The sequence below is a fragment of the Gobius niger genome, assembly GCF_951799975.1.
Source record: "Gobius niger genome assembly, chromosome: 6".
NCBI classification, from domain to species: Eukaryota; Metazoa; Chordata; class Actinopteri; order Gobiiformes; family Gobiidae; genus Gobius; species Gobius niger.
Genome location: NC_136857.1, coordinates 25,737,500 through 25,764,403, shown reverse-complemented (window position 1 = coordinate 25,764,403; position 26,904 = coordinate 25,737,500). Strand labels below are relative to the sequence as shown.

Below are 26,904 nucleotides of genomic sequence, written 5' to 3'. Positions count from 1 at the left end.
CACACCCATCAGTTGAGAACCACTCTACATCTTGGGGTTGGTGACAGGATTGGGTTAGCTTTAGATAAGATACCCAGTACTTTATTGCTTCTGACTGCTTTTGCATCTGTGATTGGAAATCTGACACTGTGATTTTGACGGCCAGATGCTAAGTACCATTTTAATTGACGCGCATATCATCAATTCAATATACTGTCGACTGCTTGGGAATCCAATAGTCTTGGCAGCTCCACAAGCCTTCTACTTCATCTAACTTCCCTCTGGCACATGCCCAATCCCAAAATAGCTTTCCATTTACACGTTATGTAACATAAAACCCACACTTTGTATACAACGCCGCAAGAATGAACGTGGTATTTGCAAATGCTATCGAGCTGATTAAAAATGCTAATTGCATATGCTAATGACGCCCCGGTGCTAATATTAGGAGACAGGCTCAAGGGAAGGGGACGGAGCTTGAAAGGAAATCTGCATGTATATTGCCAGGTACAAAGGCAGCGAGTTAAAAAAGTAAATAAATTAGCATTGACAGATGAGTTGCCATTGGGGGAGATAGGTCTCGTCAGCGTAGTGTCAGTCAGAAGGGAACAAAGGCCACGGCAAATGAATGTGTCTGCAACACAGCTAAATGGAGTGGGAAAAGAGTGACCCCGTTGCTTGACTTTGGAATGGAGAAAATGCATTCAGTTTTTCTCAACTGACAGGATTCTGACATTTCTCAGTGAGTGTGTTATCTTCATTTGAAACTGCAATTGCAAATAAAGATCTGTTAACTGCTGCAAATGACAAACAGCGCATGGTCAAAGGAGGAAGAATGTGCGTGTGTGGCTGCTCCATATTAAATAACTGTCCTTCAGGTGACTAATTGCACTTGTACTATTTTCTCTGAACGATCAGTGTAGACTCGTCGCTGCGAGTCATTAGGATGGGCCTGTTCTACGCATCCAGCTACTCTTCTGCTGAGAGGCCAATGAGCGGTAAGTCCAGTTACAACAAACTAAACAGCTTGAACTGGTAGAACTTTGAAATTTCGGTGTCATGTGAATGTTGTCGAAACGTAAGCGAAGACTCTGCAAAATGGAAAACTAACAAATCCAACACATAAACAACGTATATGTCAGGGAGCGAAGGATGCAGGGAGAAGAACAAATTAGCAATGACATAAAAGAGGTTTCCATTGGGAGAAACAGATCTCGTCAGTCTAATGACAGTATGGTCTGACAGACAGGAATTAAGTCCATGCCAGATGAATGTGTCTGCACCAGAGAACAGATGAGAGGAGAAGGTCAAAGAGAGGCCAGAGGGAAAAAGACAGGTAAAGCATGCTGTTATAATTCAACAAAGGATAAGATTCATACTGTGGCCATCTGAAAAGGAACAGAGAGAAGTAAGTAATATAGACTTCAGCTTCAACCATCTTGAGCATGTTGTGCCTAATTCATCAAACTATCCTTTTTCACGACTGGCCTTTTGTGCGAGTTTTGTCGCTTAAAGAATGTAGATGCTGGGACATGTTAGAGCCATAGGAACCATCTCTGGCTCTGAGGACCTCAAGGAGTTCACTTCAGTTTTACGCTGCTATAATCTGGGACCGTCTTCCTGAAGATGTATAAGACAAGCCTCGACTCCAACAATGTTTAAATCCAGACTGAAAACTGAAGGTATTTTATTTGTTTTAGTGTATCATAGATAGGGGTACCGTTAAACGATGCTAGTATGGTATTGGAAAAAACGGTTTAGGTACGACTGGTATCGATAAAAGAAGTGACTAAGAATTGACTTGGTTGTTTCAGCGCAAATGAAACTTTTTTTTCTTCCCCATTTTTTTCCAAATTTTACCCATTTTTTTCCAGAATGTTTGCCCCATTTCCCCCCTTTATATATATATATATATATTTTTTACACATTTTCCTCTCATAGTTTCCCCATTTTTATTTCTAATTTTTGCCAATATTTTACTACATTTTTTTCACAAATACTTCCCTTTTTTTCTGGATGTTTGCCCCATTATTTTTTGCACATTTCCTCCCCAATCTTACTAACATGTTCACCCTATTTTACTATTTTTTTCTTACATAATTTTTCTTATTTTTTGCCACAATTTCTTCCAATTTCCCCCCATTCTTGACATTGGAAATCAACCCAATATTGTAAATTTGCAGATCTTCCACACAAATATTTTAGCATAGGTAACGGGAAAAGTATCGTTCAGGTATCGGTATTGAAATTAATGTAACGATAAACAGCCCTAATCATAGAAAAGGGTTCTTAAAGGACTTTCTAGAGCCTTTCTAGTGATAAGAGAATACTGTCGTGTTCCGAGCCACTAGCACGTCTTTGATTCTTCCCTGCAGCGATTAGGACTGTCAATAATTACTATATCAACTTATCGTTCAATAAATGATGAATAAACAATACATTCTGTGACTCAATGTTTATCGTCTGCACATTTATTTACATTTTTCAAAAACTATATTCTTCACCCTAGTTCCGGGGTGGCGAACACACCGCTCTCAGAGTGCGGCTTTTTGCATGAGTGGAGATGTTTACAATGCAGCTCTTTCCAAAATAATTGGTAAATGTTTCCCATAAACTGTAACAGTCTATAAGAATCTTGACCAAAAATCCAGCCATAGGCCTACAGACCCTGTTTCCATCTCCACACACATGTGAGTCCGTATCTCTCTCCTTTTCGAGGAGGCAGGCTTTGGAATCATATTCACAGAAAAAGATCTAAATCAGGAAATGGAAAAAAGTGGAGCTCTTATGTAGCATATGATGCGAAGCGCGACATCGTAACGCGGAAATACGCAAAGTCATGACTTTTCTTCCACATGTGACTGAAACTGTAATAAATGCAACTTAAAACACAATCTTAGACGTCCTCCAGAGGCTCCTGGTTAAACTTTATGAACTTTGTGCAGCCTAGAGTGCGTTCTCTGCACAGTCCAGTCAGGACCAAGCTGCAGGCACCGAGCGCACAGGCCAAGGGCCAGAGAAGGGGGCTCAGTGGGCAGGGCCCCACACACAAACATACCCCAGCATTAAAAAAAAAAAAAGAAAATCTAATTCTGTCTCAGTCAGAGCAGAACAGTACAAAATGTCAGTTAATATACATTTATTTCAATCTTGGTGAGGAGTAAAACCATTAAATCTAACACAATTATTTAAAAAAAAAAGAAAAAGGCCAGGCAAAAGTTATAGTTTATTGTGATTAAATATAGCGGTCACATTCTATTTAATCACAATAAACTACCGCCCCTGGATCTCGCTAATGGTCGGTGCCTTTGTGGCTCTTCACAGGATCAAGGTTGAAAATTTCGGCTCTTGGTCTCTGACTCGTTATGCAACCCAGCCCTAGTTTGTATTTCAATGTATTCCATGTTTAATGTAGTACTTTTCAAACAAAGCTTTGCTGTCATTTTTAAGCTTTAGAGTTAGTTTCTATATTGACGGTATTTAAATGATTCATACCAATCAAAAAGAAATGCTTTTGATGTTTACCGTCATGCTGCCATATAATAGTAACACAAAAAAAAGGTTTGAAAACTTTTCAAAGCCGTGTGCCTCTGAGAAATGGGTTAAAGGCGGCACACGGCGCATGTTAGACTATAGACCAAATCCTGCACTAACACCTCCTCCCACCGCAGCACGGGGAGCACATCTCGAACTGCGGAGGTGTGGAGTGGATGTGCCAAGGGAAGCACTTTGATAGTTTTTCTTTTTCTTTTTTTTAGCTTTGTCAGCGACTTCAAACTCCAGCCAACGCAGAGTCGAGCAGTGCACAAGAAGAAAGATACTGTATGTGTTATCTCAAATGTACCTCCACTTAATGGTCAGACAACGCAACATGCGTCTCCTTTAAGAACCAAGATCAGGAGGGTCTAGAAGTGTCAGCAATGCAGTTTGTCAACCAAAAAGTGCTACAAATATACTGTATTGTTCATATTGCATGGACTACGCATCTTCCTTGGCTATCACATTTGTATAGTTTTATATAATTTACTACCATCTATGTTATAAACTTAAAAGCTTAAATGAATGTAAAGGTCTCTTGAGGCAGGGGAAAATAGAAAGCCAGTTTTCTCCCTTGACGTGCAGACTTTCACCTGGAAACATTTCCTATTTTTCTGTGAGTCACGGTTTCTCTATACATTTATATAGGAAATAGCCATTTCAAAGGCCATTTCTCAACAAAAAAAAGGCTTTCTCACATTGTGGCATCTGCACCGAAAGTAGACCTTTACCAGCCTTGTACTTCACAACATTTTTAAAGATTTTGAAAGATCTTTCGATGTCTAATTCCTATCCTGATTGGCAACCTGTCCTGTCAGAGGGCCAGCACACCACACAATTTTTCAGTCTTAAAACATTTTGTGACGAATGGGGGGTCAACACTATCCGACTAGATTAAGCGTGATTATATAATAACATGAGGTTCACACATAATGACTGAGAATCATGAGAGCGGACGCACTTCACCAGTCTGTTACAGCTGATAAGCTTCTGTTTGTGAGCATGGGAAACACGTGTGTGTCCTGATTGGTCAATAGTGTCATGTGATTGCTGTCAGCACAAACACAGCTCACTGCTGCAGGGTCTTCCTGAACCTTTTTATAGTTCTCTCAAATGGAAATAAAAGTCAGTGACAAGAAGGAGCGGGACGTATTTCCAGTGGATTTAATAAGAAAAGGAGATGGGCCTCAGCCCCGAGACGGAGGAGACAGCGAAGAGAAGTAGCTGAATAGTTCTACTACTACTACTACTCTGTTTGTGGTTGAAATGACGTAGTTGGAAAAGGTGGTTCTTGTGAACTTTTGGTGATGTAGGATAATGTTTGTTGGTGCCGCTGTTATGACAGAGAAATGAAAAGGGAGGTGCTGCTGTGTTTTCCTGTATTCCATCCACTCTGTCATTGGCCGCTGCTTTCTGTGTGCCACTTTGGGGACGGTAATAATCATGCTCATGCTTCTCCTGCGTGCATCCAAAATCGGGCTTAAAAATCAACCATTCCTGCCACTGAGGTTTAGTCGCGTCTCTCTGCCGCCCACATTATACGATTCGAACGTGAGTCGAGACCCTTACGAGACTGTCTTCGTCTAGCCACGACTCGCAAAGACTCGGCACGACTGAGAATTGTAGCAGAATCGGCAGAAAGACTTGGGTCCGATCTCGTGTGTCTAAACGCAGACGTAGCATTTTGCGCTTAGTAGGAGCGCACTTTCAGATCTTGCCAGTCCAGTCTTGCCGCATTTAAGTAGGACGTACGTGGGTGGAGAAACAGCCATGGCCAATGGCGGTGCCACGCACAACAGCCCTACTCCTCCAACCAGACTCCGTGGAAAGTGCGAGGGGTTGTGGAGGAGTGGAGGGTGGACATGTGCATTTGTTTTGGACGCTATTACGGCCGCCGATCCGCGCCACAGCGGGACCAGCACAGGCTATCTCTTTCTCTGTCTCGAGACAGAGAAAGAGATCAGCTCACGATGGGGCCAACATAGTTCCCAGCTCGACCTGTGAGAGTCCACAATGCCCAAGGAGGAACACAAGGCAGCCATGATACAAACGAGGAAATGAATGCGAGGCTCACATCAGAGCATCAGTTCGCACCAGTTTGCACCAGGCACAAGATCTAGCCGCTTATTTCTCAATGAAAACATAAAATGAAAGAAAATTGCAATCTTTTTTTCCTCATATAAAATAACCAACAGAAAACGTGTCAAATTGGTAACGCCTGCTGTGCTGGAGCAGTTTTCTCTCCCACCAGCAGGAGGTATTGTAGCTGTTACGAGTGCTATGTTTGTTACTGGCAACAGAGTTAGTAAACTGACCATGTTGAACTATGGCTGACAGCAAAATCCACTTTTGATGTGATCTACATCCATCCTTCTTTGTTGTTTTACAGAAAGCATTACTTGTGAGTATTTCATGTTTAATAAGAGTCTAAAAGTCAATGTTTATAATCATTTGTGAACATTTATGCTAAAAAAATAATTTTATTTGATAGATTTAAGTTTTGATGAAGGTTATCCAGATTTTGCATTGTAACATGTGAACATACATTAGAATACCCTCTAAATGTTGTTAATTTGTTTCTGTTTATAGTTTCACTCTGTCTGTAATTGAAGGATACAGTATGTAAAAGGACATCATACTTAGGCCCAATCTCAATTCTCTTTTCTACCCCTTCCCCTTGGCCTAGCCCTCGCCCTTTCCCTACACCTTCAAACCGAGGGCTAAGGGTGAGCCCTAAGAATAGGTACAGCCCTCCATTTGACTGCCTTTCACAACTAACACAGATGAATAAGGTTGTGTGAGTTTGGAGTGGAATCTTATTTGTATATATTTTTTTCTCAGTTGGAACACATTTATATTTAAGAAAATGCAAAAGCTTGTAACAGACTGATGCTGTTTTGTAACACCTAAACAACAGGACTCGTTTCAGGCCAAACCCAACACATTTTCATTTCACATCTACTTCTTGCATTTCGCAGCGTATTTCCGTGTTTTGTCAAACTCCTCCTACCCCTTCGTCTGTAGTGTGCATCATCAAAAACCCTCGCTTTAAGGGCTATGTGGCCCTCACCCCTACCCCTTGCCCTAAAATAGAATTGGGACACCCCTTCATCTCTCGTGAACACACAAAACGGAGGGGAAGGGCTGGGCTAAGCGGAGGGCTAAGGGAGAGAATTGAGATTGGGCCTTATTGTCAAAGAGTTTATCTATCTGCATAGCTGTGTTTGAGTCTAACAGTGAGGGCAGAATACCTGCTAGTCCTGTGGTTTAGACCTCTACAAACAGCTCTGCTCTGTATTGAGTTCATAAACATGGAGAATTACCAACTTGCAGTAAAAAGTTCCATCTCAGGCCGTGTCAAGGCTGTCAGACTCGCGCTCAGAGAAGAAAAGTGCACAAACTCCGCATTTATTATTTAGTTGCTTTCCTCCGCAGTGCTGCCAATACATGCATTGCAAGTGATAGTTGTAAGATTTCAGAAGAGTTGGGGGAGAATCTGATCCAAGATAAAGCTAGCGTGAGCGAGCCTTGAACAGTGGAGCGGTAAGCCGTAAGCCCCTTTACAGAGATCAGCGTTGCATCTTCCCTGCCTCTTGGTCCGAATAATTACACAACCATTTGCAACCGCACGCTACTCTTAATTACCCAAGTTCACTTTTACTATTCCTCCAGAGAGCAGTACTTTAGCCAAACAGAGTAGGATTTATGTAGTGTGTGAGTCTGCATTTTGAATTCAAACTATAATCTTTAGGCCTTGCAGATGGATGTATTGGGGCCAGTGGAAAGTCGGAGGATGGAACAACTCTTCTGCTCGCCCACAGTGAAAGTATTTTTATAGTTAATGATTAGTAATTCATTTTCTTGTTTTGCAAATTACTGTGCAATTAAAGCTACACTGTGCAACCTCTAGTCGGAACAGAACATGACTGGCTTAGCGTCATCATAGAACAGCTATTCTCCATTTTGTTTCCATTTTTCATTGAACGTCCTTTTCTTTGCCTCTGTCTCATCATCATTTCTTTGTGCATCCTCCTCCACTATTCTCTTTGCCCAGTCTTCTGGCTTTATGGTATGACTTTTTATTTTAGGGGGGAAAAAACATTCCAACTCACTGTTTGGGTTGACAGAACAGAATAGAAGGTAGAAATGCAAAAAAGAACATTACTTTTGTTGTTGTTTCTCCAACAAAAGTACTACAACTGCATGAACTGCAAACATATGTAAACAATCTAATTAAATATGCTTATTGACATATTCATGCACATGCACATATTTGTTTATCAAGTTATTCCAATTATGTTACCGTTATCTGGCACCTGTGTCACCTGTGAATTTTCTTCCTGAAAGGACTGCTCCGTACTGCTTTGTGTAGGAACACAAACGCTCCTACCTACTTCAGCCCCAGATTTCACTGGACAGAAACTGTCTGGTAACAAAAAAACAAACCAAAAAAACCTTTAAGAAGCCAGTGTTAGAGCCAAAAGGGTAGGATGTTGCCTGAGGGCAACGATATGCCATAGAGCTGGGGTGGGCAATTCATTTTCATAAGGGGTCACATAAGAAGCCTGAATTGAGTCGGAGGGCGAACCTACAGTAACTCGGACTCATTCTGCAACTTTATTGTATACATTGTGTATTTTGAATATCTGATACTGGTATTTAGTAGTACTACTATTTTCTGAAAATGTTTAGCCATATCAAGACAAGGACGCGCATGTGTTTGCATCATTTAGCTTATTAAATTTCTTATATTCTTTAACTTCAACCATCGCAATGAAAGCACCTCTGTGCTTGCTTCAAACGGAGTTTCTGGTAAGTGAAGCGATAGCAGGAGTCTCCAAGTAAATTTCCGGCATCTATTAACAAAACTCCTAAATAAAAATATGTTTTGATTGGGAAAATACTATTGAGGAAACTTTTTTCAATAAATGAAAAATAATGAGCCTGACATGACTGTAGCCAATGTGTTGTTTGTATCCTGATCTCTCATTATGTCACTGCCCTCTGCTGGACACATGTGGAATTCTTTCCTTTTATTTTCATTTAAAGCAGCCCCCTAGTGGCTGGAGTTTATGGCCTACAAGTCGTGGGCCGGATTCAATCATCTCTGGGCACATCTGGCCCACGAGCCGTAATTTGCCCAGGTCGGCCCTAAGGGGGAACTCCGTCTATATGTCTCCACATCTTTGTTAAAACTTTCCTGAAAGAAACGGTTTACAGTCCAACCAGCTCCAGGCAGAGCTCATGGGAGTTGTAGTGCTGTAGCTTTACAGAGTAACGCTATATCAATGTGAGCAGTTTATTACAGTTAAAAATGTACTGGATACGTTTAACCCGCCACTGTGGCTAGTTAGGGACACAGATTTACCCGCCACAGCCAAAATCTACCCGCATTTGGCGGAGTTTATGTCAACCCCTGTTTGTGAACGAACAAAACACAGACAGGGCCTATAAAAAACTAGACAAATAATTCATCCATGAACATGAATACAAAGGTCACAGTGTAAACCACATCAATGTATTAGTTATCCTTTGACAGCCAATCATGTGCAAATCCTTGTGCAAAACTATGGTAATAAATTTCTATATCAGACACTCTTGGAAAAGACCTAACAAATAACCTGGAAAATCATTGGCTTGATAAAACCCTTGATGTATTAGTCCGCATGGGATAAAGCGGGGCTACTAGGGATAGATTTATGTAGCGTGGTTGTGCGCTGTAAAAATTGCCCATATTGCTACGCTTCCATATCGCCAGGCACGGGCCATTGATCAAAAAAGCAGTAAAATTCGGCATGGAAAAGCGAGAACGATAATAAGCCACCAGAGAGGTCTGTGGACCGAGAAAAATGCAACAGATGCACTCTCGTCCCCTTAGTGGAGGCAGACTTAGATGTGGAATGCTCCTGAACGCACACAAAAATAACGCCCAGTGTCCATGAGGGGGAATGTGTTGCTTTATGATGAAAGCAAATATCCCAAAGGTCCTCAAACTAGACGTTACCAAAACAAACTTTGAAGCGAACATGCATTTTCATCAATAATTATGCAGTGGCTTGGGTTTATGTAGCATTATACAATTACAGTACAGTAAACGGCAGCGGTATAGGCATCGCCAGGCCTGTAGAAGAAATGTAGGCCCTCCAGCATATATCCTCTGGCCCGTCAAGATGACTTTATGAAGTAATGCTGCACACAACAGCCATGAAAACCCTGAAAATATTGTCAATTCAACTGCCCGAGAAACTCTTGGCAAAATATCATGCAGCATCTATAGCCTTGACAAGCGAGAACAGGTCCAAGGCAACATTTCAGAACCATGTGGAGCCAATTTCCAGCAGCAGAATGGTCCATCTCCTCTTCTACACAACCAAGAATTTCCCATATCCCAAACAAATCGATCGCACCATTCCATCATTGCTGACATGTCTTCCTGTCAGGGTAAAGTTAAAGTCAGGGCTGCCCAATAAACCGCCCAATTATCGTTATCCAATTGACCTTTCACAAAAGCCCCGCCCACTTAGTTACTGTTGCTATGTCCGACTGTGTTGGTGTGATCGCTATCTTGGATCTAAATCTAAAAATGTATAAACTGTGTATCTGATTATTTTCTAATATTATCTGCTGTTCTCACTTAGTCAATTTAGAGTCCAAAACCGTCTAAAACCATGTGTGTACTGCCCCCTTCTGGCAAAAACGTCAATTGAATTTGTAAGTTTCTGCAAAAGTAGACCTCCACGTCACGGGCACACAGCGATCTGATAAGCGGATCGCTCCCTGATCGCGGGCCAGCAAAGGAGGAAGTGGAAAGTTTTTAGTATGACATTGTCAAAGCAGCAGGCGCGTGTGTCATTAGCACTTAGCGCACCGTGGAGATGTCAGCTACTCGGCGGCGCTGTGTGAGAATTTTTCTGTGTTTATTTGACACTGTTTGCGGCGGTTTCTTATAGCACTGACGTCGACTGTGTTGGTCCCCCTAGCGTCCCCCGCGGCGGCAATTTCAAATGTTGGCAGAGTTTGGTCTTTAGTGCTACTTTAAGTGTATTTCCCCTTCTGATTGAAAGATTTCTTTACTCTTCCAGCTTATTATTATGTTTTCTCATTCAAAAAACCCTTGACACAAACAACACAATCAAGGCAGGCAAATGTTTTCTGTAGACATTTGTGTGCCTTTATGTACTAAATCAATCAACACAGTCAATATAACCAAGGACATTTTCAGCACTGCATCTTTTCTCCAGGTCTAATGACAATTGTACATTGCATTAAATCTTGTATCTTTACAGTGCTTGCGAAACGTTCTTCTTTCCATCATATTGTACATCCATCATCGCTTCTCTCGACCTTGAAGAGTCTGCAGCTCCATTAAACCGTCTTTGAAACAGCCGCCGCATAAGGAAAGGTCAAATGGCAGTTACTTGACAACTGTTAGTGGGAATCACCTTTTCCTCACCTTTAGAAAGAAGAAGTTAAACTACTATGGACCCAGCAGAAAAACACACTTAACCTTGAACAACAGGTCACAGCAGCGTGACAGTAGAAAGGTTATATGTACAGAAGTAAAAAAAAATCAAGTCAAGAAAGCAGAACGATATCGACATTTCTTCAGGGAAGGAAAAGTGGATTTATCTGTGGGCCGAGATGTCATGCATGACAGTTGGGTTTGGCTCGGGTGTTAAAGGGACTAGATGCAATTCGTCATTTTTGTACTCACTACTGCCACCTCAGGTCTTCCGCGTAGCTGCAGGTTCTATATTATTAAGCTTGTGTATGACGGCAGGAGGCAGTTGTGGTGAACAGGTCTGAGCTCATTCTACACATTAGGACATTGCTGGAACATGTACGGGGAGGAAAATACTTAATTTTAACATTTAAAAACTCTGTATAGTCCCTTTAATGTCATTATCTCTAATAAAAAAAATCAAAGCTATAGGCTTAGTTTATTAGATACAAAATGTGATTGTACTTATTCTAAAATAGAAGAGTCATCTGTTAGTTCAGCCTTTTTTCCTGCAGCGCGGAGAGGAATTATTGAGAGAATATCGCTATACGCTCTTTCTCTCGGGACAGCGTTTAACCTACAGTGGCTAAATAAGCAGTTTGGTTCCTGTTTGTGCATAAAAAGTAGGCTATTGTAAATGCAGCGTGATGTTTATGAACAATGTGGAGGAGGAGAAGAAGAGAGAGACAGCAGGGGGAACACTGACAGCCTGTTCTGCTGCTGCTCGAGTGTGTGACCTGCCCCGCACCATGCACCATACCATACCATACCAACTTTATTTATAAAGCACTTTAAAAACTGTACAGTTGGCCAAAGTGCCGCACACAGAAACAGATACAAATATTTACAGTAAAAAAAATATGAGGTAAAAAGTACATCCTCAATTTGCGTTAAACGCCAGAGAAAAAAGGTGCGTTTTTAGGAGAGATTTAAAAACAGGAAGGGACTGGGCCTGTCTAATCTCTAATGGCAGCTGGTTCCACAACCGCGGGCTCGCAACAGAGAAGGCCCGATCTCCCCGAAGTTTGTGCTTGGTTTTTGGGACAACCAGTTGCAGCTGATCCGCTGACCTGAGAGCACGAGAGGGGGCGTAAGGCTGAATCAGGTCAGACAGATAGGAGGGGGCGAGACCATTCAGACTTTTAAAAGTAAAGAGAATAATTTTGAAATCAACTCTAAATCTGACTGGGAGCCAATGGAGAGAAGCTAAAACCGGTGAGATATGGTCATGTTTCCGTGTCCCTGTTAAAAGCCGAGCTGCAGCGTTCTGAACGAGCTGCAGTCGAGAGAGCGTCCCCTGGCTCACACCAGCATAAAGGCCGTTACAGTAATCCAACCTGGTCGTTACAAAGGCATGTATTACAGTCTCAAAATGCTGCCTTGATAAAATGGACTTCAACTTCGCCAGTTTTCTCAAGTGGAAAAAACAGGACTTAACGACTGCGTTGATTTGTTTCTCAAATTTGAGTTCGGGATCCACTCTTACACCCAAATTGGAAACAACCGGCTTGACAAAATCAGACAAAAAGCCAAGGTCAGGAGGGGGGCAATTTGGGCCACTAGGGTCAAAAACCATGACTTCAGTTTTGTCCTGATTTAGGCATAAAAAGTTAAGGGCCATCCATGCTTTGATATCGCTGATGCAGTCGAAAAGGGGCCTAGCAGCATGTGGATCACCCTTCTTTAAAGGCAGATAGATTTGACTGTCATCAGCATAACAGCGAAAAGTCATGCCATGTTTTCTCAGAATGGAACCAAGTGGGAGCATGTACAAGGAAAACAATAAAGGGCCAAGTATTGATCCTTGTGGTACCCCACATGACAAACGGGCCTGAGAGGAAACACATGCACACCTCAGTGTATATGAGCCAGAACTGTAGAAATATTTGCGGGACTAGGGACTGGGGACTGTCACTGGACGGCACGGTGCGCAGCGGTTAGCGCTCACAGCTAGAAGGTCCGGGGTTCGATTCCCACCTGGACGGGGCCTTTCTGTGTGCAGTTTGCATGTTCTCCCTGTGTCTGCGTAGGTTTCTTCCGGGTACTCCGGTTTCCCCTACCACGAAAGACATGTACAATAGATTCCCCTCTGGGGCCAGGACTCCCCTGAAAAAGAGCTCCTTAAGCTCAGTGGGACTATCCTGCTTAAATAAATGTCAATAATAAATAAATAAAAAATCACAGTCTAAAATCACCATCATTTAGCCTATTGGGTCATGCTGTACGGCCATACCAACCAATAACAAATCAATAAAAAAAAAGGGGCTAATCGCAAACGTTCGCAGCAGCTTATAAATTCTCTCACTGAGGAGCATTGCAAAGAAAGACTAACCCCCAGATTCCACCATCTCCGCCCCGACCTCTGCAGCAAATGCGTTGCTCTTTTAACAGTTAAGAAACAATACACGTTGTCCTCTCGATTCCAAGGGGCACTGACTTTATTTTAACAAAAAATGTCTCTATTTCACACAATATGACATCAACATTTCCCTCTGTAGGAATTTGTTATGACAAAAACAATCTCACGACACAGCGTTTACCCTTTATTCTGACAAACCTCCATTCAGACAACCCTCCATTGGGACGTCTCTCCAATCTGACACTTTTTGATACCCCCATTCCGACAATAGTTTGGGGCCGTAGGGTTAGGCAGGGTTAGGGTCTTCTGTCTTGTGTGAGCAGATGTGAGCGTAAATATAAGTCATTCTAGTAGGCCCACGTATTTTTAATAATTATCTTCAGAATGGCAGGACGTTGCACAAAATGTAAAATGTCTCCACTCCGACAATTAGACCTCAACGTCGGGGTGGGGGGTGGGGGGGTGGGGTGTGCTGAAATGGCAATCTCTGGTGCCTGATGTCGCAGCGGCAAGTGTGAAAGGAAAGAGGGGAACACCGTAAAGAGGGAAGACATTGCTACATCTGAACTCAATTATTTTAATGCTACCCACTCTAGTGTACCTGGATCTGAGTCTGCCGGGCAATTAGTGACAAAACAGCGTTTCTAAAAAGCACCTTGTAAGCATCCCAAACAGTTTCACTCTCCACTGGACATGGTTCACCGTAATGAACCGTGTCCTCCTTTCCTTTTCTTTTCGGCTGCCCTATTTCGAATCATCAGGCTATCTCTTAACTCAGAGTCCTTCCCCAGGTTGCTCATCCTTTAAAGCTTGTTAGGAGCTGTCTCCGTGTGGCTGTAGTTTCCATTTCACACTTGAACATCCTCACTTTGGTCCGCGGGGCTTCTCATTCGTCACCTCTGCACCTTCCCATGCATTCTGCGTATTCCACCGCTTTTCCGTTTCTTACTCAACTGGCATGTCTTCTTTCCCTTGGTTCATACATTGCTTCATTAATTTCTTCAATCAATTTCTTTATTTATTAATTAATGGATGACATTTTTTACCCACGTACACAACACAAGACACGGCAGACCATTATTTACCTGTAAACTTTAGGTTGGCGTTATTGCCAAAATCCAATCCCCTGTAATCTTTCCTATCACCTCAGACTGGAACACCCTTTTCTCCCTTTTAATCCTCAAACTCATTTCTCCAACTCTGCCCCTCTACCTCCCGCTCCGTGCACAGAAGTGGCTTGTTTGTAATCACCGGCTGCATCTGGTCTCCCACGGCGCACAAAGAAAAGATTTTCAGCTCACTTTTTAATGACCTAATGCCTCAAACAGCGTACCTCTCATATCCCAGCGTTACGGCGCGCAGAGGCTCCCCGCAGATGAGCGAAAACACATTATCCTTCCACAGTGGCAAATGGCGGAGACAGACATGATTATGGCCTGGTCAGAAGTTATTTTTATCAATGTGGCTCTCCGTGGTTCACATTATGGCACTTGAAATTGCAGTTGTTAATGGTTCTAATGCCCTTGGAGGGACGTGTGATGTTGTAGATGTTGAAGTAGCGGTGAGGGAATGAGAGGGTTTCATTTCATTTATTATGCAGGAAAGATGTAGAGTTAAATCTGGCCTGGCTCAGTACAAAATAATTCTCAGCCGTTCGTTTGTGGTGGATCTAGTTGAAAGATCAGATCTAGAGCTGGGTGTGTGGCTCAGAGCATAGCGCTGTAAGGTCAAGGCATCAGACAGTGACAGAGCAGTGCAAAGGTCAGCCCAGTCAGGAGCCTGTGGTGGATCTTGTACGCTCAGTTCAGTCTTATCACAGGTTCAAGTTTTTCCTTGCTTGTAGGAAAACCATCAGAGTGGAAAATATGATTCCATTTAAATATGTGCGTGAGGCAGCTAGTGACAAACATGCAAAGATGTTGCTGTAAATAGACTGTTTTTGCTTCTCTGTCTGTGGGCCGACATGACCAGCATGTTTTTGGGGGTAGGGGAAACCGGAGGAATCCTGGTTGGCTGCCTTCACTGCTCCCCTGAAATGGTGCACCGCCTCCTTGGTTTGTCTCTGTTTCAGAGCGTGGTGTCCCGCACTGTTCAGCTCCTTCCTTTCCTCTTCCTCCTGCGCAGCTCCCTCCACTCCACAACACTCTTTTACCATCTTCTACTCATTTGTCCCTTTTTGTTTCCCACAGTGCCTCTTGTGAAGCCTCCACTGTGCTGCAGGTGTTGGGGGCTGTTAGTGCCTCTTCAGTGTGTCAGACAAAGAAAATATGTGGGTCTCAAATGTCTTAAGCTCTTCAAAAAAAAAAAAAAAAAGTAGGGTCCTTCATGGCTAAGATGGACTCTCTGCAGTAAAAAAAAATCAGCTGAACCACAAAAACATAGAAACTATAAATGTACATTTGCAGAAATAAGGCAAAAAACACTGCTGTACCAAGAGAGAGTAACTGCATGATGCGAAACTGATCAAATTAAAACATTTAAAATTCGGTTTTACATTGTTTATTATTGTTATTATTATTTTTTACATGCATTCATGAATCTACATGAATCTGTTTTCCATTAAAATTATGTTTAAATACACAATAAAGTGTATTGAAATTAAATATAGAAGTCGTGGGTTGCCCCATGGGTAAATACTTGACCCTATACTTTTTCTCTAATGCAAAAATTTTAAATATTTCCTTTTGAAAGATGTTGTTTTTGCTGATGATACAAAAGTATGGTTACATTGAGTAGAAAAAACAACTTTAATGGGAGAGGCCACCGTTTTTCCATACAGAGATATGTTCTTACCTGAGCTTGGACGAGTTGATGCGTACCTGTCTGGTCTTTGTGCGTGTGCTCAGTCACGCAAAAAGACCAAAGCTGTTGCTAGCATTTGGCCTCTCCTCCTCTCCTCTATGGGGCCAAACTGGGGTGAAGTTAGAAGCGTCCAAGTTCTTCCACATTTTCCCTATTTAAATACGGTTACATGACTAGTTACACGATCCAAGTATAGTCACACAAAATTAAACATCGATTTTCTAAGCGGATAAAAAAAAGGTACTATATTGTAAGGCGTAATAACGGCGTAGGAGCACTTTGACGTCGGCGCAGTATCTTCTGAATTCTATAGGAGTGAAGGTATTACTGTGACTGAGCACAAGCACAAAGACCAGACAGGTACGTATCAACTTGTCTAAGCTCAGGTAAGAACATATCTCAGTATGTAAAGACGGTGGCCTATTCCTTATAAGTCACGCAGATTAATTTTTACTGTAAAGACACAACTAAATTCATGCATTCTCATTCATTTTTACAATTTACTATTCGCCTTTGTAGTAAAAAAAAACCTTTTAAATATGGTGGAATGAAAATATTCCTTTGTACCTTTGTACCTATTGTGGTTTGCAGTGTAAATAGCACTGGAGCATTTTCTATTACAATGACAAGCTTGTTAAGCAGTCTACAGCAAAAGCACAGCTTTTAGCTATACTGTCAAAGCAGCTTTGTCCCACGAGGGTGTAAATACTGGATCTGTGTATCTTTAATACTAGGTCAGAACCCTGGGGTGTGCTGCTTTTGACTTATGTGGGTCGTCACAAACTTCCACCAGTATTTGTGTTTATCTGTGTGTTTCATAAAAGGTCTTCTGGGAATAAACTGTTTGTGGAAGGCAGAGTGTACTTGAAATAGGAGCAACAACCAACGTCCTAGATAAACAGTTTAGTCAATCTGTAATAGTTCAATTATTTTTGAATATCTATGTCCAAAAAAGTAATCAACAAACTCTTAAGAAATGTCGTTTCGCTGATGTCAGACACGACTTTGCCTCCTTTGTTCAACGGTCTACTGAGATCAAGGGAGAGGCAAGGCTTTGTGAATGCAAATGGGGCAAAACGATAGTCTGGCATCCAGACTAATCTCCAATGTTTATTAATTAATAAACAGGAGACTAGTCTGGCGACCCTGTCGTAGAAAAGCTACTGCTTGAGGCGGGACTAATGTGGGACAACCGAAGCGCATAGCAGCCAATGAGAACATAGCGGATGTGACGACAGAAACAGCGACAAGAAAGTTGTCGTCATTCGGACATTAACAATGGCGCTCCTGCCACACGGAGTTCAGTAAATGACTTCTGTCGTTTATGTCAGAAAAACTTAATACAAGCATACCGGAGCATTACGTGAAGTGGTTGCTTGTGTTGAAAAACTACAAAACAAAGGCGCAACAACGTGACGCCCGTTCAGGGAGCTGCTCTGATTGGTCGGTAGGCTCCATATCGCTGCGTCACTTCCTTTGAAAGCGCGTAATGGAGTGTTGCCAGACCCTCTTCTGTAAAGAAACGGAGTCTGGTTGGCGAGACTAGCAAAACGACTCCCATAGTGCCCCCGCCCTAGTCTAATTTACTTACTTACGGCATAGTGGTTTTTGACAGCCGTTTTTAGTCGAAAACGCTTTTTGTGACACTGTACCCCTCATTTCAATTTATACGGCGAAACATGTAAAACTGCCATCCCTCCATGCCTGTATGTAAGGCCACTCTAGATTTGGGTACAGCACCACATTCTACCCACAAGCGCTAAGAAGAAGCTTCTGTGAATAGAAGCGAACATGCATCACACTTTTTTACTTTGGATCTTTGGAGTTCAAAAACTTTGCAAATTTACTTTGACATTTATACATTTTGTGTTCATCAGACGTTTAAAAAGTCTAGTTCTGTAAGATCCAACACGGTTATCGTGAAGATCTGGGAATGCGAGCTTAAAACCCCTTGTCAGCCCCTGCCCTGGCATGAAAATCTTTTACACGCTAACTGCACCAGCAATTTTACATTGAGCTGCTCATCCACAGTGGCTTACGTCTGCGATAATGAGGCATAGAGTAATAGCTTTGCATTACCATAGCCACTTTAGACATAATTACTTCTATTATACTTTACATTCTGTGCTTCAATGGCTTGAGAAGGAACACTACAAAGCGAAGACACTGCTCAAGAGTGGACGCTTTTCCTAATTAAGTTCAATATGCTCATCATATTTGTAACATAAGTGATTCTATCTTTCTTTTTTCTTTTTGTCACATGTTTTCCAAAGATCTTAGACATTATACAATAAGAAAACACATACATTAAGATTTTAATCTAAATGATGCCTGACCGAAGGGGTTTAGGCTGAAGCCAAGACTTATTCTGCCTAACCCCTTTTACAACTGTGACTCTGTGTCCCAAGATGACACATTATACACTTTCTTTAATACCAACGATGGTAACGCTTGATTGAATTAATGTTATATATTGTAAAAGAGACCCTGTTGTGTGTCATCTCCACTTTACCAGCTCCTACAGACTCCAAATGTTCCAGTCTTTTACTTAAGGATTACGTTGAAGTATGAGTGATTTTGTATTAACTAATATCTAACCCTGATATATAGAATTTTGAACTCCAAATAACAAGGCATCATTTTCTTTTCACCAATAACTACATAAGATATTCAAAATCCCCTCTAAAAAATCTGGCTCGATCCATTAGTCATACTAAAAATTAAACCCCCTCATGTTTATGTCAGTGATCTAGAGCAAAAGTTTCAAACTTATATTTCTAAATGTATTTTTTTCCCATTCACCTGCAGTGTTTCACTTTAAAGGGACTATACGTAGTTTAAAAATGTTAAAACTAAGTATTTTCATCCCCCTACATGTTCCAGCCACGTCCTAATGTGTAGAATGAGCTCAGACCTGTTCACCACAACTGCCTCTAAAATCCTGCAAACTCAAAAAGGTGTTAATTCGGGTCCTAAGTGCCGTCATGCACGAGCTTAATATAAAAAGCTGCAGTTACGCATAAGACCTGAGGTGGCAGTAGTGAGCATAAAATGACTAACTTGCATCCAGCCCCTTTAAAGCCATTGCGCACGTCGTCAAACACTTAAACTAGTGCTGTCAATCGAATAAAATATGTTAGTCACTGCGGCCTCCTCCCACTCTAACAAATCCCAGACCTTGGTGCTTTGGAAGGAGTCGCCTCTCCACCCACTTCCTCGCGGCCTGCCAGGCGCGAGACACAGGGCGCACATTAGAGACATCAGAGTTGTTGCTGATTATGGCATCTTTCCTGTCGACGTGTCCTTGGGCCAGACTTTTGGCCCCAATTACCGAGAGCAGTGTGGCGTGGCGCGACTGCCCGCAGCGGTCAGGTTATGGACACATTCGGAGAAGCTGATATCGCCATGATAACTGCGAAATAAGAGCCGTTATAATAATGAACAAACTTGAATGCCCAGGGCGAAAGATGCTGCACTCACGCTGACAGTGGCGGGACGGAAGAGAGGATGGAGGATGGACGAGGCGACGAGAAGGAGTTTCAAGTCAGACGGAAAAAACTAATAGAAAAAACTGTGTTAGATTTAGGGTTAGGAATTCTGCATATAATCCCAAAGCGCAATGACAGGAGAATTTACAGCATTCAGTACATGCCAGTGAAATGTCTAATTTGAAAGCCAAGACCTTCTTCTTTCTAAAGCTATGCGTAAATCTGTGTGAGTGAAACACAACTCACATCATCAGTGCCTAACCCTAATCCTAACCCTAATCCTAACCCTAACCCTTGATCGTGAACAGGGTGGACGCCAAGTAACAGGTTAAAGGCCCTTTATCCCCTATGAAAGTATGGTAGGAAAGTAATAATTTGTGAAAAATGACCCGCCTGGCCCTAATGGCAACAATCCAGCGTAGACACATAACAATTTAGACTTTGGAAATCATGCAATCATAGATAAACAACAGAATAGAAATGAGGAGAGAGAATTTTCGAAAGTAAACCATCAAGCTCCCTCCCCCTCCCTCCTGATAGGACCTTACAGGCCGGTTCACAGGAAAAGCTCGTCTCATTGGTCAAAGTGGTATTCCTTGGATTCTGTTAAGTTGCTGAAATCAGCGAAGGGAGGGACTTTCGAAAAAAATATTATCTAATTCTACTCATGCTACCTCAAGTTTCAGACCCAGGCAGTCACACTCTATTAAATTAGTAAAACATTTAGACTTACAGACTATCACTTTAAGGATTTGTCAATACTACTACTCTTAACGATCCTGTACTTTAATAGCACTCGCATTGATACTTTAAAAGCAAAAGTATATATTTTACCGCTTTACATTTGGACCTGATTCATTTTGCGGGATTAATTGATCGGATGAAAGGAATGTTATGTGAAAGGAAAGTACCGACAAGAGGACCCCCCCGAAACTGTTCCAGCAGGTTTCAGTACCCGCCCCTTACTGGCGTGTACGGGTCGATCTTCATTGTAACTAAGTTGTTTTTCATTTTCAAATTGCCGGTAAGACTGCATCAGAGCGGTCTCTAACAGTAATGCAATAGCCCTCGCGGTCTGAAACGGTGGCCCATAATGAGTGTGTATGGGAGTGAGCAGTGGTCACAGGCGGTGGAAGCGGCAGCAGTGCAGTACGGAGAACCGAGCTGGAGTGGACTAATAAAAACGATGATTGGATTTAACGGTTGCTTCAGGCTGAGGCAGGATCGATATCACAAGAGTACAGCTGGGTAACGGGGGGAGAGCGAATCAACACGAGGGCACTACTTAGCGCTATCGGGCTGCGCTCCTATCACGGACACTATGGGGAAAAGTCCTGCATTCTGAACTTCACTACATTTCTATAAAGGCTCCAGGGTAAAAAGAAGAACATTTGTTGCATGTTTTGACCCATTTAAAGGCCTTTTGGTGAACGTCCCAGAAATGTAGGCGGCAGCGTGCGGATTAATAGCACTGACTTGCGGCTGCGATCATCGCCGGTGACCAGAGGGAGTCGCTTAGTGACAAAAGTGGGTCTGATCTGACTTTGCTGTGAGAGGGCTCTAACCGGATCGAGCGCCCGCCACAAAATCGTCCAGCCCCATATCTTACATTTTATTCAAAGTTTTACATGGCCTGAATCTCATGGTTTGCAATCATCGCCTGTCCCTGGCACTAGCCCGCAGCTAGCTTTGCCCGTTAGCCTGTTCGCTTCTTCTTCTTCGGGATTCCATTAGTGTGTATTGCGCCTCTGACCCGGAGGCAGGGAAGTTGCACGGGTGGTTCCCTGGCCGGACACACCAGGGGGAGATGAAAGACACCCCAATCATCCCATTAACACGTGTATCACCCCCAGAGGGACTATAAAAAACGATTTATTAAGGTAAAAAAGTAACTTAGGAGCTCAGGGGAAAGTGAAGGAGCAATGTTTGAGCAGGACTTATCTCAGTAAGTCCTTCTTCATAAAATCCCCCTTTTGAGTGACTATTAACATCGCTTATTACTTATTGAAAGCTTTTGCTGGGAAAAAATGATGTATACATGCAATATCCCCAGATTTAAAATGGATAAAATGACCACAATATTTCAGTGTTTCCTAATGTGGACGCCACCAAACTCCCATGGCCATCACTCATGTATAGAAATGTACTGTACGTGCGAATTTTAACAGAACTCCTGTTTAATCATATATTTTGTCAGTTTTGCTCGAGAATCCTTTCACCGTCCTTCATAAAGTTGGCGCCGGAAGCAGTATATAGTACTTTGAAATATTGATGCGCACAACACAGTAGCATATATGAAATCCCATATCTTACAGGAAACCCAAACAGAGGGGATATATTCCACATCGATATTTTGGATGTCGTGGGAATGAAAAGGAGATATAATGGAAGAAAGTAAACATAGAAAGTACGGCAAGACTTTTATTGATCCAAAAGGGAGATGAACTTGGAATAGTGCGCAGTCCATGTTTTACGATGATGTCCTAGAAGCTTTTATGCTCAGGCAAATCTGCCATGTTGGTAATTTAGAAGATTCAATTCCCCACAAATTGTATCAAGTGCAAGTTGGCACATCCCGAGGTTCTCAAGTAATTCTAGTCCATCGACTTATCTGTGTTTTGAAAGCTATATTGACTCGGTAATGGTCAAAGATTGTCCAGTGTCTTGTCTGACAGCCAATCAGATCCTCAGCACTGGTGACCATATTTTTGGTTTTCTACTTGACTTTTTTGTTCCATAACCCTCAGGATCTTCACTGTTTTACGGTGTCCCACCTCAGCAGCAATGGCGCGCTGCGAGAGGCTCTGCTTATGCAGCTCAACAACCTGAACACAATCAAAACCAGATTGTTGTTTTTCATCAGGACGTCATGACAGTGTGAATACCTGACAGAAAATTACACTGAATCCACATGTTTGCACAGATTTGGCCTTTGAACCTCTTAACCCCCACCTGAACCGAGCACATTTTCTCAAGTTTGGACAAAACTGTGACGAAAACAATGAAAAGTGATGAGAAGGTGACAAAATAAAGTGACGAAAACGCATAAAAACGCATAAAAACTTTGATGCATTAATTTTTTTTAACGCAATTAATCTTATTTCCCCCAATCCCCCCAAGCCGGAACCTTTCTATTTGTGTTGGTTCTGGTACGACCGTATATTTGAAGCACATCCACCCACAACAGCAATGGACAGAGACACTTCACTCGGCCCGTTGGGAACTCAGTTTTGTTTGGGACGATTGACAGCTGTACTGCTGTGAGCAGGTTGTGTAAAAAAGAGTTCTCCTTCCACCGTAGTTACTCAGATCTAAATAAAACACAGAGACGTACTCGATGCTAATGTTAGCGTTCAGCGTCAAACAAACGCTCCAGCCAGCCACACTGATTAAATTATTTTCCCACCACTGATATATACATATATATGTAAACTTATTAATCACACACAAATAAAGTCAAGTCTCAATCAGTCCATATGGATATTTTTTCATCAGATTGTTCAGTAGAGGCCAAAAAACCCCAAAAAACAGCAGTCATAGTTTGCGTTAGCATGTAGCATTAGAAAACTAAATTGGTAATTCAGCATTTGTTAAAGCAGTTTGGGAGAAATTATAAAAAGTGTAGATTTTTCTCCTCTTTGTTTCCCCCCTCAACTGCCTCAAACGTGACCATATATGGGCGACTCCACAGATGCCGCTTGTATCTATGTCACAAGAGCAAAAGGCTGCGCTGAAAACTTTTCTTCAAAAACAAATTACGTTTTTTTTTTTCTATGCCTCTGAATTTGAAAGCGACCCACAGCTGTCGGCACTTGTACAGGGGTAAATGAGGAGGCAACACGTCACACTTCTCTGCTCGGTTTACACTGCGCCTGTTAACAGTCATTCAGCAGAGCACGGTGCTCTTTTCTGGGCAAAAGATTGAAATAACTTGAGTAAAATGATTGGTGTTTTTCCTTTTTCTTCAGCCTCAACGCACTGTCTTTAAAGTTAGTTTGCTCTTGCGATCTGAACACTCATCTGTAGTAATATCACAATAGATTTTATCAACTGGGCCGGTGTAATTGGAGGATAATGTGATTGTGCCGTTACAACCAGCTGTTATCTCTTTGATTCAGAACGCCGCAGTAAAGTAATCAGCAAACCAAATGTCATCATCTTGCATGGACGATAAAGCCCCCAGAGAGCAGTGAACGCACCACTAAGCCTGCTCCTATGGGTCTACAGGACGCTTTACGGCCAATACCGGATATATTAAAACGCCTGACTAGACTTTATGCACGGGTAAATGATCTATGGTGTGTTCAGATTTAACACGAGCGCTTGGGAGCGTTCAGAGGGCTTTCAGCTGCAAATGACCAGGCACACAGCACCTGGCCATCGTGGATTGAAAAAAATAGGTTGTGATTTCAGTAGTTTCTTATGGTTATCAGTTTTTTTTTGTTCAGATTGTAGAAAGTTCCCATACAAAAACCTGACAAAAGTGATTAAAAAGCTCCATAGACGCAACCAACGTCAAAAAAAGTGACGACAATGTGACAACAATGCAGGGGAAAATTGTAGCTTTCAAATGTGGCGTTAGACTGGCCTATAAGCTGTAAGTCTCCAGTCAAGAAGCTTTTAGATTTGGGTAAAGCTGAACTGGAGAAAATGTGTTCAGATAAAGTGTGTGAAGAGGTTAAAAGGACACTACACAACATGTCACCCAGTTTATACAATTATTCATTTCATTTCCATCGCCTCAAACTTGACAAGGAAAGCCAGTTTATTTGGGGGCCGACTGAAGTTAAGAGGCAAATACAATTTACAAAACATAAATATAATAATGAATTACTTATTTTTGATCAAACTGCAGATAAAATGTTTTCGGCTTAGCTTTGAGCATCGAGGAGAGGCCTGTCTCACGTCTTCAGAAAAGCATCTTCAGGAAGGCTGACTTTAGCTGCATAAACTGAACTGCAGCCTCAGCGTGTTTAGTCCTGACTCTGGGAAACGCCAGGAGACCTCTCCCCGAAGTTCTCAGGGCCTGAGATGGTTCATACGGCTGTAACGCGTCAGAGATGTACTTTGGTGCCCGACCATGAAGAGACTTGTGCACAAGCAGGGCTGTTTTAAAGTCTGTGATCTGAGCGACAGGAAGCCAGTGCGGAGACCGGAGCACTGGACTAATGTGGTCGTATTTCCTGGTTGTGGTTCCCGGATGCACCCATGATCTCAAGGCTTAGACGGAAGGTAACAGGAGTTCTCGTAGTAATCATGTTTTTAGCAGGTGCAGAGCGTCTTCAGTGAGAGTAAGAGTATCGCAGTAGTTGCGATAAGCCTAACATTGTACTTATACTGGTGATCTACTATTATACTTATACTGGTAATCAAAAGTACTACTAATATTATGGAAATCAAAGAATGGATTTGGATGAGGACATAACCTAATTAAATCTCATATCCGGCTGCCTTTAGTCAACATCTCCATGGAGACGAGCCGGAGACGTCCCCGCTCCCAGTAAATGTACGGTCGGGTCTGTGGAAAGGTGAGGTATTGATTAAATGTGTCAGAGGTTCAGCTCCGAGCCCATTAGTGACAGGGAGCGGGACATTGCCAGCTCGTCTCCATGGAGCTCTTGCTGCTTGGCTCTGACTACATGTATCCAAACCTGAGGGGTAAATATATTCGGTCTGCTTCCAAATGCTTTATTTTGACAACTCCCAGCAAAAACAGCATTATCGGTGTCTTGCCGCATATCAGGCGCGCGTTTGGTCTGGCATGTTTTTTATTTTAGCCTGGAAGTAATTCGATGATTGAGCCACCAAAGCCCTGATTAGTAAGCAGTTGTTTACGTAATTCTATGTCAAATTCATTGCTATTATTCTTTCTTTTTTTTCCCCCCCTCTCTCCTTCCTTTTCCAAAACAGCCACGCATACGCTGCAAAAAGTATTTAACTAAATCAGTATAAACATCTCAATTTGAGCCAATTAATCCAAATTTTAGTTGTTTTGACTATAAGTTCTGAAGGCATTTGTGCAAGATTATTTCACTTGTTGTGAGATGTTTCTGACTCGTTTCGATACATTTCGTCCTTATTTCAGGTCATGTTCTTTGCCAATGGGGTAAGAAAATTGGTCTTAGTTACTTTCTTACTTACTTTCTTATTGCAAGCGAGATTTACCCTACAACTGGTCTGAAATGTCCTCAAACAAGCAAAGTAAACTTGGTCCGATCGGGAAAAGTGTCTAAATGAGTGAAAACCGCTCAAAACAAGATACATTTCCTCAATTCAAGTCATTTAAGCCAATGCTTGAGATTTACTTTTTGTAGTGTATATGACTGGAAGGGGACATACAGTAAGTGTGAAGCTCATGAACACACACATCCACACATACCCCTTACCAATCCAGCCTTGAAGCCCATTAATCAGACCATCCAGAGTCACACTGTTCTCAACAGGCCATAAAGCCTTTGAAAAATCGGTCTTCAGATAATTGATCCTGATCCAGTCTAAACATCTTATGTGTCTTGTTCAATAGCGGTCGGTTTTCCACTTTTCTCACATGGGCAACATCTCTGGGCACTGAACACCTTGTACTTCTGGACACTTCAGGTTGGTTTCAGCTACTAATGATGGCAGCACTGGTAGAAAATGGATTCCTGGTGGATTTGACCGTTATTTTACGTCTTGTTATGTCACTTTTGTGTGGCAATACTTTTTTGGAAATTTGTGTGAGGGAAAATGGCTGGCTCAATATTCACTTGTGTAATAATTGTGCACACAAGATTTGAACCGACGACTCTCTGAAGAACTCCAGTTTCAAGTACCTTTTTTTTTTTTTCAGCCCAATAACTGAGGATCGTAAAAGTCTTATCTAGAATGTCCCGCAGTTCTCTCATCTTTCATTGCTAATGGGACACTGGGACAAACCTTTATCACAAAACTGCAAAGCTGCACAATCTCTCTAACCTCGCTGCTGCTGATGGCGTTTTGATGAATCGGTCGATATCGGATGAAAGCAAAAGTACTTGGAGCAGAAGACATAATATTCATCATTTTAACCTTGGAACGCGAAGCCCGCGCTGCACTTCAGCTGACGACCACTTTCATTGCTTTGGACTTTTCTGGCCGTTGTTTGTGGATTTGTTTGCTTTTAACCATGCTATAATGTTGCTCCCTCATCACCAAACTAATCTGGAGTAATAGTTCACTTTATTCATGATTTTCTTTGAGTGCTGAACACAACATTTGGA

At 42.1% G+C, this 26,904-nt stretch overlaps 1 protein-coding gene across 1 annotated transcript in view; it reads right to left on the bottom strand.

Annotated features, from left to right (window-relative positions):
* The window catches only part of oprl1 (opiate receptor-like 1), a 111,634-nt gene that overhangs the window by 1,616 nt on the left and 83,114 nt on the right, over positions 1-26,904 (bottom strand).